Here is a 14,044-nt window from a genome sequence, read left to right on the forward strand (position 1 = left end):
CTACCCAGGGTTATGGAGCTCTGCGCAGGGTGAGATTGCAGGGTTCACCCCTGGCTGGAGATGTGAAATCAAAACACTTCACAGACTCAGTAAAGTGTATTTTACTCCTTCACAGTGTCAGAACAAGGCCTGCAAGGGCTTGGGCCTACTTCCAGCCTCCTAGCACCAGTTTTACTGATTCTTGTGACACTTGGATGTGTTAAGCTTCAAGGGGGTGAAGTCGCATCTTCTACCCAGGGTTATGGAGCTCGGCGCAGGGTGAGATTGCAGGGTTCACCCCTGGCTGGAGATGTGAAATCAAAACACTTCACAGACTCAGTAAAGTGTATTTTACTCCTTCACAGTGTCAGAACAAGGCCTGCAAGGGCTTGGGCCTACTTCCAGCCTCCTAGCACCAGTTTTACTGATTCTTGTGACACTTGGATGTGTTAAGCTTCAAGGGGGTGAAGTCGCATCTTCTACCCAGGGTTATGGAGCTCGGCGCAGGGTGAGATTTCAGGGTTCACCCCTGGCTGCAGGGGTGAAAACCAAACACTTCACATACTCAGTAAAGTATATTTCATTCCTTTACAGTATCAGAAAAAGGCATGAAAGCCCTTGGGCCTACTTCCAGCCTCCTTGCACCAGTTTAACTGATACTTGTGACATTTGCAGGTGTTAGGCTTCAAGGGGGTGAAGTCGCACCTTCTACCCAGGGTTATGGAGCTCCGCCCAGGGTATGATTTCAGGTTTCACCCCTGGCTGCAGGGGTGAAATCAAAACACTTCACATACTCAGGAAAGTGTATTTAACTCCTTTACAGTATCAGAATAGGGCCTGAAAGGCCTTGGGTGTGTTTCCAGCCTCCTGGCACCAGTTTTACTGATACTTGTGACATTTGCAGGTGTTAGGCTTCAAGGGGGTGAAGTCGCACCTTCTACCCAGGGTTATGGAGCTCCGCGCAGGGTGAGATATCAGGGTTCACCCCTGGCTGGAGGTGTGAAAATAAAACACTTCACATACTCCGGAAAGTGTATTTAACTCCTTTACAGTAACAGAAAAGGGCCTGAAAGGCCTTGGGTGTGTTTCCAGCCTCCTGGCACCAGTTTTACTGATTCTTGTGACACTTGGATGTGTTAAGCTTTAGGGGGTGAAGTCGCACCTTCTACCCAGGGTTATGGAGCTCGGCACAGGGTGAGATTTCAGGGTTCACCCCTGGCTGGAGGTGTGAAAATAAAACACTTGACATACTCAGTAAAGTGTATTTAACCCCTTTACAGTATCAGAACAAGGCCTGCAACGCCTTGGGTGTGTTTCCAGCCTCCAGGCACCAGATTTACTGATACTTTGTGACATTTGGAGGTTTACAGCTTCAAGGGAACAAAGTCAAACCTTCTACCCAGGGTTATTGAGCTCCGCGCAGGGTGAGATTTCAGGGTTCACCCTGGCTTGAGGTGTGAAAACATAACACTTTACACACTCAGGAAAGTGTATTTAACTCCTTTACAGTATCAGAACAACTCCTGACAGGCCTTGGGCCTACTCCCAGCCTCCAGGCACCAATTTTACTCATACTTGTGACATTTGGAGGTGATAGGCTTCAAGGGGATGAAGGCGCACCTTCTACCCAGGGTTATGGAGCTCCGCGCAGGGTAAGATTTCAGGTTTCACCACTGGCTGCAGGGGTGAAAACAAAACACTTCACATATTCAGTAAAGTGTATTTCATTCCCTCACAGTATCAGAAAAAGGCCTGCAAGGCCTTGGGCCTACTTCCAGCCTCCTGGCACCAGTTTTACTGATACTTGTGACATTTGCAGGTGTTAAGCTTCAAGGGAACAAAGTCAAACCTTCTACCCGGGGTTATGGAGCTCTGCGCAGGGTGAGATTGCAGGGTTCACCCCTGGCTGGAGGTGAGAAATCAAAATACTTCACAGACTCAGTAAAGTGTATTTAACTCCTTCACAGTGTCAGAACAGGGCCTGCAAGGCCTTGGGTGTGTTTCCAGCCTCCAGGCACCAGTTTTACTGATATTGTGATACATTTTAAGGTGTGAAGCTTCAAGGGGATGAAGTCGCACCTTCTACCCAGGGTTATGGAGCTCTGCGCAGGGTGGGATTGCAGGGTTCACCCCTGGCTGGAGGTGTGAAATCAAAATACTTCACAGACTCAGTAAAGTGTATTTCACTCCTTTACAGTATCAGAAAAAGGCCTGCAAAGCCTTGGGCCTACTTCCAGCCTCCTGGCACCAGTTTTACTGATACTTGTGACATTTGCCGGTGTTAGGCTTCAAGGGGATGAAGTTACACCTTCTACCCAGGGTTATGGACCTTCGCGCAGGGTGAGATTTCAGGGTTCACCCGTGGCTTGAGGTGTGAAAACATAACACTTTACATACTCAGGAAAGTGTATTTAAGTCCTTTACAGTATCAGAACAACTCCTGACAGGCCTTGGGCCTACTCCCAGCCTCCAGGCACCAATTTTACTCATACTTGTGACATTTGGAGGTGATAGGCTTCAAGGGGATGAAGGCGCACCTTCTACCCAGGGTTATGGAGCTCCGCGCAGGGTACGATTTCAGGGTTCACCCCTGGCTGGAGCTGTGAAAATAAAACACTTCACATACTCACGAAAGTGTATTTAACTCCTTTACAGTATCAGAACAGGGCCTGAAAGGCATTGGGTGCGTTTCCAGCCTCCAGGCACCAGTTTTACTGATGCTTGTGACATATGCAGGTGTTAGGCTTCAAGGGGATGAAGTCGCACCTTCTACCCAGGGTTATGGAGCTCCGCGCAGGGTGAGAATATCTGGGTTCACCCCTGGCTGTTTGTGTGTAAACAAAACACTTCACATACTCAGTAAAGAGTATTTATCTCCTTCACAGTAACTGAACAAGGCCTGCAAGGCCTTGGGCCTAATTCCAGCCTCCAGACACCAGTTTTAATGATCCTTGTGACATTTGCAGGTGTTAGGCTTCAAGGGGAGGAAGTCGCACCTTCTACCCAGGGTCATGGAGCTCCGCGCAGGGTTAGATTTCAGGGTTCACCCCTGGCTGGAGGTGTGAAAATAAAACACTTGACATACTCAGTAAAGTGTATTTAACCCCTTTACAGTATCAGAACAAGGCCTGCAACGCCTTGGGTGTGTTTCCAGCCTCCAGGCACCAGTTTTACTGATACTTGTGACATTTGCAGGTGTTAGGCTTCAAGGGGATGAAGTCGCACCTTCTACCCAGGGTTATGGAGCTCCGCGCAGGGTACGATTTCAGGGTTCACCCCTGGCTGGAGCTGTGAAAATAAAACACTTCACATACTCAGGAATGTGTATTTAACTCCTTTACAGTATCAGAACAGGGCCTGAAAGGCATTGGGTGCGTTTCCAGCCTCCTGGCACCAGTTTTACTGATACTTGTGACATTTGCAGGTGTTAAGTTTCAAGGGGAGGAAGTCGCACCTTCTACCCAGGGTTATGGAGCTCCGCGCAGGGTAAGATTTCAGGTTTCACCCCTGGCTGCAGGGGTGAAAACCAAACACTTCACATACTCAGTAAAGTGTAATTCATTCCTTTACAGTATCAGAAAAAGGCCTGAAAGCCCTTGGGCCTACTTCCAGCCTCCTGGCACCAGTTTTACTGATACTTGTGACATTTGCAGGTGTTAGGCTTCAAGGGGGTGAAGTCGCACCTTCTACCCAGGGTTATGGAGCTCCGCCCAGGGTATGATTTCAGGTTTCACCCCTGGCTGCAGGGGTGAAATCAAAACACTTCACATACTCAGGAAAGTGTATTTAACTCCTTTACAGTATAAGAATAGGGCCTGAAAGGCCTTGGGTGTGTTTCCAGCCTCCTGGCACCAGTTTTACTGATACTTGTGACATTTGCAGGTGTTAGGCTTCAAGGGGGTGAAGTCGCACCTTCTACCCAGGGTTATGGAGCTCCGCGCAGGGTGAGATATCAGGGTTCACCCCTGGCTGGAGGTGTGAAAATAAAACACTTCACATACTCAGGAAAGTGTATTTAACTCCTTTACAGTATCAGAATAGGGCCTGAAAGGCCTTGGGTGTGTTTCCAGCCTCCTGGCACCAGTTTTACTGATACTTGTGATATTTGCAGGTGTTAAGCTTCAAGGGAACAAAGTCAAACCTTCTACCCAGGGTTATGGAGCTCCGCGCAGGGTGAGATTTTAGGGTTCACCCGTGGCTTGAGGTGTGAAAACATAACACTTTACATACTCAGGAAAGTGTATTTAACTCCTTTACAGTATCAGAACAACTCCTGACAGGCCTTGGGCCTACTCCCAGCCTCCAGGCACCAATTTTACTCATACCTGTGACATTTGGAGGTGATGGGCTTCAAGGGGAGGAAGTCGCACCTTCTACCCAGGGTTATGGTGCTCCGCGCAGGGTAAGATTTCAGGTTTCACCCCTGGCTGGAGGTGTGAAAACAAAACACTTCACATAATCAGTAAAGTGTATTTAACCCCTATACAGTATCAGAACAAGGCCTGCAAAGCCTTGGGCCTACTTCCAGCCTCATGGCACCAGTTTTACTGATACTTGTGACATTTGCAGGTGTTAGGCTTCAAGGGGATGAAGTCGTACCTTCTACCCAGGGTTATGGAGCTCTGCGCAGGGTGAGATTGCAGGGTTCACCCCTGGCTGGAGATGTGAAATCAAAACACTTCACAGACTCAGTAAAGTGTATTTTACTCCTTCACAGTGTCAGAACAAGGCCTGCAAGGGCTTGGGCCTACTTCCAGCCTCCTAGCACCAGTTTTACTGATTCTTGTGACACTTGGATGTGTTAAGCTTCAAGGGGGTGAAGTCGCACCTTCTACCCAGGGTTATGGAGCTCGGCGCAGGGTGAGATTTCAGGGTTCACCCCTGGCTGCAGGGGTGAAAACCAAACACTTCACATACTCAGTAAAGTATATTTAATTCCTTTACAGTATCAGAAAAAGGCCTGAAAGCCCTTGGGCCTACTTCCAGCCTCCTTGCACCAGTTTAACTGATACTTGTGACATTTGCAGGTGTTAGGCTTCAAGGGGGTGAAGTCGCACCTTCTACCCAGGGTTATGGAGCTCCGCCCAGGGTATGATTTCAGGTTTCACCCCTGGCTGCAGGGGTGAAATCAAAACACTTCACATACTCAGGAAAGTGTATTTAACTCCTTTACAGTATCAGAATAGGGCCTGAAAGGCCTTGGGTGTGTTTCCAGCCTCCTGGCACCAGTTTTACTGATACTTGTGACATTTGCAGGTGTTAGGCTTCAAGGGGGTGAAGTCGCACCTTCTACCCAGGGTTATGGAGCTCCGCGCAGGGTGAGATATCAGGGTTCACCCCTGGCTGGAGGTGTGAAAATAAAACACTTCACATACTCCGGAAAGTGTATTTAACTCCTTTACAGTATCAGAAAAGGGCCTGAAAGGCCTTGGGTGTGTTTCCAGCCTCCTGGCACCAGTTTTACTGATTCTTGTGACACTTGGATGTGTTAAGCTTCAAGGGGGTGAAGTCGCACCTTCTACCCAGGGTTATGGAGCTCGGCACAGGGTGAGATTTCAGGGTTCACCCCTGGCTGGAGGTGTGAAAATAAAACACTTGACATACTCAGTAAAGTGTATTTAACCCCTTTACAGTATCAGAACAAGGCCTGCAACGCCTTGGGTGTGTTTCCAGCCTCCAGGCACCAGATTTACTGATACTTTGTGACATTTGGAGGTTTACAGCTTCAAGGGAACAAAGTCAAACCTTCTACCCAGGGTTATTGAGCTCCGCGCAGGGTGAGATTTCAGGGTTCACCCTGGCTTGAGGTGTGAAAACATAACACTTTACACACTCAGGAAAGTGTATTTAACTCCTTTACAGTATCAGAACAACTCCTGACAGGCCTTGGGCCTACTCCCAGCCTCCAGGCACCAATTTTACTCATACTTGTGACATTTGGAGGTGATAGGCTTCAAGGGGATGAAGGCGCACCTTCTACCCAGGGTTATGGAGCTCCGCGCAGGGTAAGATTTCAGGTTTCACCCCTGGCTGCAAGGGTGAAAACAAAACACTTCACAGACTCAGTAAAGTGTATTTAACCCCTGTACAGTATCAGAACAAGGCCTGCAAGGCCTTGGGCCTACTTCCAGCCTCCTGGCACCAGTTTTACTGATACTTGTTACATTTGCAGGTGTTAGGCTTCAAGGGGATGAAGTCGCACCTTCTACCCAGGGTTATGGAGCTCCGCGCAGGGTACGATTTCAGGGTTCACCCCTGGCTGGAGCTGTGAAAATAAAACACTTCACATACTCAGGAATGTGTATTTAACTCCTTTACAGTATCAGAACAGGGCCTGAAAGGCATTGGGTGCGTTTCCAGCCTCCTGGCACCAGTTTTACTGATACTTGTGACATTTGCAGGTGTTAAGTTTCAAGGGGAGGAAGTCGCACCTTCTACCCAGGGTTGTGGAGCTCCGCGCAGGGTAAGATTTCAGGTTTCACCCCTGGCTGCAGGGGTGAAAACCAAACACTTCACATACTCAGTAAAGTGTAATTCATTCCTTTACAGTATCAGAAAAAGGCCTGAAAGCCCTTGGGCCTACTTCCAGCCTCCTGGCACCAGTTTTACTGATACTTGTGACATTTGCAGGATTTAGGCTTCAAGGGGGTGAAGTCGCACCTTCTACCCAGGGTTATGGAGCTCCGCCCAGGGTATGATTTCAGGTTTCACCCCTGGCTGCAGGGGTGAAATCAAAACTCTTCACATACTCAGGAAAGTGTATTTAACTCCTTTACAGTATAAGAATAGGGCCTGAAAGGCCTTGGGTGTGTTTCCAGCCTCCTGGCACCAGTTTTACTGATACTTGTGACATTTGCAGGTGTTAGGCTTCAAGGGGGTGAAGTCGCACCTTCTACCCAGGGTTATGGAGCTCCGCGCAGTGTAAGATTTCTGCTTTCACCCCTGTTTGCAGGGGTGAAAACAAAACACTTCACATACTCAGTAAAGTGTATTTAACCCCTGTACAGAATCAGAACAAGGCCTGCAAGGCCTTGGGCCTACTTCCAGCCTCCTGGCACCAGTTTTACTGATACTTGTGACATTTGCAGGTGTTAGGCTTCAAGGGGATGAAGTCGCACCTTCTACCCAGGGTTATGGAGCTCCGCGCAGGGTACGATTTCAGGGTTCACCCCTGGCTGGAGGTGTGAAAACATAACACTTTACATACTCAGGAAAGTGTATTTAACTCCTTTACAGTATCAGAACAACTCCTGACAGGCCTTGGGCCTACTCCCAGCCTCCAGGCACCAATTTTACTCATACTTGTGACATTTGGAGGTGATAGGCTTCAAGGGGATGAAGGCGCACCTTCTACCCAGGGTTATGGAGCTCCGCGCAGGGTACGATTTCAGGGTTCACCCCTGGCTGGAGCTGTGAAAATAAAACACTTCACATACTCAGGAAAGTGTATTTAACTCCTTTACAGTATCAGAACAGGGCCTGAAAGGCATTGGGTGCGTTTCCAGCCTCCTGGCACCAGTTTTACTGATACTTGTGACATTTGCAGGTGTTAAGTTTCAAGGGGAGGAAGTCGCACCTTCTACCCAGGGTTATGTAGCTCCGGGCAGGGTAAGATTTCAGGTTTCACCCCTGGCTGCAGGGGTGAAAGCCAAACACTTCACATACTCAGTAAAGTGTATTTCATTCCTTTACAGTATCAGAAAAAGGCCTGAAAGCCCTTGGGCCTACTTCCAGCCTCCTGGCACCAGTTTTACTGATACTTGTGACATTTGCAGGTGTTAGGCTTCAAGGGGGTGAAGTCGCACCTTCTACCCAAGGTTATGGAGCTCCTCACAGGGTATGATTTCAGGTTTCACCCATGGCTGCAGGGGTGAAATCAAAACACTTCAAATACTCAGGAAAGTGTATTTAACTCCTTTACAGTATCACAATAGGGCCTGAAAGGCCTTGGGTGTGTTTCCAGCCTCCTGGTACCAGTTTTACTGATACTTGTGACATTTGCAGGTGTTAGGCTTCAAGGGGGTGAAGTAGCACCTTCTACCCAGGGTTATGGAGCTCCGCGCAGGGTGAGATATCAGGGTTCACCCCTGGCTGGAGGTGTGAAAATAAAACACTTCACATACTCAGGAAAGTGTATTTAACTCCTTTACAGTATCAGAATAGGGCCCGAAAGGCCTTGGGTGTGTTTCCAGCCTCCTGGCACCAGTTTTACTGATACTTGTGACATTTGCAGGTGTTACTCTTCAAGGGGATGAAGTCGCACCTTCTACCCAGGGTTATGGAGCTCCGAGCAGGGTAAGATTTCAGGTTTCACCCCTGGCTGCAGGGGTGAAAACAAAACACTTCACATATTCAGTAAAGTGTATTTCATTCCCTCACAGTATCAGAAAAAGGCCTGCAAGGCCTTGGGCCTACTTCCAGCCTCCTGGCACCAGTTTTACTGATACTTGTGACATTTGCAGGTGTTAAGCTTCAAGGGAACAAAGTCAAACCTTCTACCCGGGGTTATGGAGCTCTGCGCAGGGTGAGATTGCAGGGTTCACCCCTGGCTGGAGGTGAGAAATCAAAATACTTCACAGACTCAGTAAAGTGTATTTAACTCCTTCACAGTGTCAGAACAGGGCCTGCAAGGCCTTGGGTGTGTTTCCAGCCTCCAGGCACCAGTTTTACTGATATTGTGATACATTTTAAGGTGTGAAGCTTCAAGGGGATGAAGTCGCACCTTCTACCCAGGGTTATGGAGCTCTGCGCAGGGTGGGATTGCAGGGTTCACCCCTGGCTGGAGGTGTGAAATCAAAATACTTCACAGACTCAGTAAAGTGTATTTCACTCCTTTACAGTATCAGAAAAAGGCCTGCAAAGCCTTGGGCCTACTTCCAGCCTCCTGGCACCAGTTTTACTGATACTTGTGACATTTGCCGGTGTTAGGCTTCAAGGGGATGAAGTTACACCTTCTACCCAGGGTTATGGACCTTCGCGCAGGGTGAGATTTCAGGGTTCACCCGTGGCTTGAGGTGTGAAAACATAACACTTTACATACTCAGGAAAGTGTATTTAACTCCTTTACAGTATCAGAACAACTCCTGACAGGCCTTGGGCCTACTCCCAGCCTCCAGGCACCAATTTTACTCATACTTGTGACATTTGGAGGTGATAGGCTTCAAGGGGATGAAGGCGCACCTTCTACCCAGGGTTATGGAGCTCCGCGCAGGGTACGATTTCAGGGTTCACCCCTGGCTGGAGCTGTGAAAATAAAACACTTCACATACTCACGAAAGTGTATTTAACTCCTTTACAGTATCAGAACAGGGCCTGAAAGGCATTGGGTGCGTTTCCAGCCTCCAGGCACCAGTTTTACTGATGCTTGTGACATATGCAGGTGTTAGGCTTCAAGGGGATGAAGTCGCACCTTCTACCCAGGGTTATGGAGCTCCGCGCAGGGTGAGAATATCAGGGTTCACCCCTGGCTGTTTGTGTGTAAACAAAACACTTCACATACTCAGTAAAGAGTATTTATCTCCTTCACAGTAACTGAACAAGGCCTGCAAGGCCTTGGGCCTAATTCCAGCCTCCAGACACCAGTTTTAATGATCCTTGTGACATTTGCAGGTGTTAGGCTTCAAGGGGAGGAAGTCGCACCTTCTACCCAGGGTCATGGAGCTCCGCGCAGGGTTAGATTTCAGGGTTCACCCCTGGCTGGAGGTGTGAAAATAAAACACTTGACATACTCAGTAAAGTGTATTTAACCCCTTTACAGTATCAGAACAAGGCCTGCAACGCCTTGGGTGTGTTTCCAGCCTCCAGGCACCAGTTTTACTGATACTTTGTGACATTTGGAGGTTTACAGCTTCAAGGGAACAAAGTCAAACCTTCTACCCAGGGTTATTGAGCTCCGCGCAGGGTGAGATTTCAGGGTTCACCCTGGCTTGAGGTGTGAAAACATAACACTTTACAAACTCAGGAAAGTGTATTTAACTCCTTTACAGTATCAGAACAACTCCTGACAGGCCTTGGGCCTACTCCCAGCCTCCAGGCACCAATTTTACTCATACTTGTGACATTTGGAGGTGATAGGCTTCAAGGGGATGAAGGCGCACCTTCTACCCAGGGTTATGGAGCTCCGCGCAGGGTAAGATTTCAGGTTTCACCCCTGGCTGCAAGGGTGAAAACAAAACACTTCTCAGACTCAGTAAAGTGTATTTAACCCCTGTACAGTATCAGAACAAGGCCTGCAAGGCCTTGGGCCTACTTCCAGCCTCCTGGCACCAGTTTTACTGATACTTGTGACATTTGCAGGTGTTAGGCTTCAAGGGGATGAAGTCGCACCTTCTACCCAGGGTTATGGAGCTCCGCGCAGGGTACGATTTCAGGGTTCACCCCTGGCTGGAGCTGTGAAAATAAAACACTTCACATACTCAGGAATGTGTATTTAACTCCTTTACAGTATCAGAACAGGGCCTGAAAGGCATTGGGTGCGTTTCCAGCCTCCTGGCACCAGTTTTACTGATACTTGTGACATTTGCAGGTGTTAAGTTTCAAGGGGAGGAAGTCGCACCTTCTACCCAGGGTTATGGAGCTCCGCGCAGGGTAAGATTTCAGGTTTCACCCCTGGCTGCAGGGGTGAAAACCAAACACTTCACATACTCAGTAAAGTGTAATTCATTCCTTTACAGTATCAGAAAAAGGCCTGAAAGCCCTTGGGCATACTTCCAGCCTCCTGGCACCAGTTTTACTGATACTTGTGACATTTGCAGGTGTTAGGCTTCAAGGGGGTGAAGTCGCACCTTCTACCCAGGGTTATGGAGCTCCGCCCAGGGCATGATTTCAGGTTTCACCCCTGGCTGCAGGGGTGAAATCAAAACACTTAACATACTCAGGAAAGTGTATTTAACTCCTTTACAGTATCAGAATAGGGCCTGAAAGGCCTTGGGTGTGTTTCCAGCCTCCTGGTACCAGTTTTACTGATACTTGTGACATTTGCAGGTGTTAGGCTTCAAGGGGGTGAAGTAGCACCTTCTACCCAGGGTTATGGAGCTCCGCGCAGGGTGAGATATCAGGGTTCACCCTGGCTGGAGGTGTGAAAATAAAACACTTCACATACTCAGGAAAGTGTATTTAACTCCTTTACAGTATCAGAATAGGGCCTGAAAGGCCTTGGGTGTGTTTCCAGCCTCCTGGCACCAGTTTTACTGATACTTGTGACATTTGCAGGTGTTAAGCTTCAAGGGAACAAAGTCAAACCTTCTACCCAGGGTTATGGAGCTCCGCGCAGGGTGAGATTTCAGGGTTCACCCGTGGCTTGAGGTGTGAAAACATAACACTTTACATACTCAGGAAAGTGTATTTAACTCCTTTACAGTATCAGAACAACTCCTGACAGGCCTTGGGCCTACTCCCAGCCTCCAGGCACCAATTTTACTCATACCTGTGACATTTGGAGGTGATGGGCTTCAAGGGGATGAAGGCGCACCTTCTACCCAGGGTTATGGAGCTCCACGCAGGGTAAGATTTCAGGTTTCACCCCTGGCTGCAGGGGTGAAAACAAAACACTTCACATACTCAGTAAAGTGTATTTAACCCCTGTACAGTATCAGAACAAGGCCTGCAAGGCTTTGGGCCTACTTCCAGCCTCCTGGCACCAGTTTTACTGATACTTGTGACATTTGCAGGTGTTAGGCATCAAGGGGATGAAGTCGCACCTTCTACCCAGGGTTATGGAGCTCCGCGCAGGGTACGATTTCAGGGTTCACCCCTGGCTGGAGCTGTGAAAATAAAACACTTCACATACTCACGAAAGTGTATTTAACTCCTTTACAGTATCAGAACAGGGCCTGAAAGGCATTGGGTGCGTTTCCAGCCTCCTGGCACCAGTTTTACTGATACTTGTGACATTTGCAGGTGTTAAGTTTCAAGGGGACGAAGTCGCACCTTCTACCCAGGGTTATGGAGCTCCGGGCAGGGTAAGATTTCAGGTTTCACCCCTGGCTGTAGGGGTGAAAGCCAAACACTTCACATACTCAGTAAAGTGTATTTCATTCCTTTACAGTATCAGAAAAAGGCCTGAAAGCCCTTGGGCCTACTTCCAGCCTCCTGGCACCAGTTTTACTGATACTTGTGACATTTGCAGGTGTTAGGCTTCAAGGGGGTGAAGTCGCACCTTCTACCCAGGGTTATGGAGCTCCTCACAGGGTATGATTTCAGGTTTCACCCATGGCTGCAGGGGTGAAATCAAAACACTTCAAATACTCAGGAAAGTGTATTTAACTCCTTTACAGTATCAGAACAGGGCCTGAAAGGCCTTGGGTGTGTTTCCAGCATCCAGGCACCAGTTTTACTGACGCTTGTGACATTTGCAGGTGTTAGGCTTCAAGGGGATGAAGTTGCACCTTCTACCCAGGGTTATGGAGCTCCGCGCAGGGTGAGAATTTAGGGTTCACCCCTGCCTGGAGGTGTGAAAATAAAACACTTCACATACTCAGGAAAGTGTATTTAACTCCTTTACAGTATCAGAATAGGGCCTGAAAGGCCTTGGGTGTGTTTCCAGCCTCCTGGCACCAGTTTTACTGATACTTGTGACATTTGCAGGTGTTAAGCTTCAAGGGAACAAAGTCAAACCTTCTAACCAGGGTTATGGAGCTCTGCGCAGGGTGAGATTTCAGGGTTAACCCGTGGCTTGAGGTATGAAAACATAACACTTTACATACTCAGGAAAGTGTATTTAACTCCTTTGCAGTATCAGAACAACTCCTGATAGGCCTTGGGCCTACTCCCAGCCTCCAGGCACCAATTTTACTCATACTTGTGACATTTGGAGGTGATAGGCATCAAGGGGATGAAGGCGCACCTTCTACCCAGGGTTATGGAGCTCCGCGCAGGGTAAGATTTCTGCTTTCACCCCTGTTTGCAGGGGTGAAAACAAAACACTTCACATACTCAGTAAAGTGTATTTAACCCCTGTACAGAATCAGAACAAGGCCTGCAAGGCCTTGGGCCTACTTCCAGCCTCCTGGCACCAGTTTTACTGATACTTGTGACATTTGCAGGTGTTAGGCTTCAAGGGGATGAAGTCGCACCTCCTACCCAGGGTTATGGAGCTCCGCGCAGGGTACGATTTCAGGGTTCACCCCTGGCTGGAGCTGTGAAAATAAAACACTTCACATACTCAGGAAAGTGTATTTAACTCCTTTACAGTATCAGAACAGGGCCTGAAAGGCATTGGTTGCCTTTCCAGCCTCCAGGCACCAGTTTTACTGATACTTGTGACACTTGGAGGTGTCAAGCTTCAAGGGAACAAAGTCAAACCTTCTACCCAGGGTTATGGAGCTCCGCGCAGGGTAAGATTGCAGGTTTAACCCCCGGCTGTAGGTAAGAAAATAAAACACTTCACATACTCAGGAAAGTGTATTTAACTCCTTTACAGTATCAGAATAAGGCCTGCAAGGCCTTGGGTGTGTTTCCAGCATCCAGGCACCAGTTTTACTGATGCTGGTGACATTTGCAGGTGTTAGGCTTCAAGGGGATGAAGTCGCACCTTCTACCCAGGGTTATGGAGCTCCGCGCTGGGTGAGAATTTAGGGTTCACCCCTGGCTGGTGGTGTGAAAACAAAACACTTCACATACTCAGTAAAGTGCATTTCACACCTTTACAGTATCAGAATAGGGCCTGCAATGCCTTGGGTGTTTTTCCAGCCTCCAGACACCAGTTTTACTGATACTGGTGACATTTGCAGGTGTTAGGCTTCAAAGGGATGAAGTCGCAACTTCTACCCAGGGTTATGGAGCTCCGCGCAGGGTGAGAATTCAGAGTTCACCCCTGGCTGTTGGTGTGAAAACAAAACCTTTTACATACTCAGTAAAGTGTATTTAACTCCTTCACAGTATTAGAACAAGGCCTTCAAGGCCTTGGGCCTACTTCCAGCCTCCTGGCACCAATTTACTGATACTTGTGACATTTGCAGGTGTTAGGCTTCAAGGGGATGAAGTTGCACCTTCTACCCAAGGTTATGGAGCTCCGCGCAGGGTGAGAATTCAGGGTTCACCCCTGGCTGGAGGTGTGAAAACAAAA

Source organism: Triturus cristatus, chromosome 8 (genome assembly GCF_964204655.1).
Source record: "Triturus cristatus chromosome 8, aTriCri1.1, whole genome shotgun sequence".
In the NCBI taxonomy this organism is placed as follows: Eukaryota; Metazoa; Chordata; class Amphibia; order Caudata; family Salamandridae; genus Triturus; species Triturus cristatus.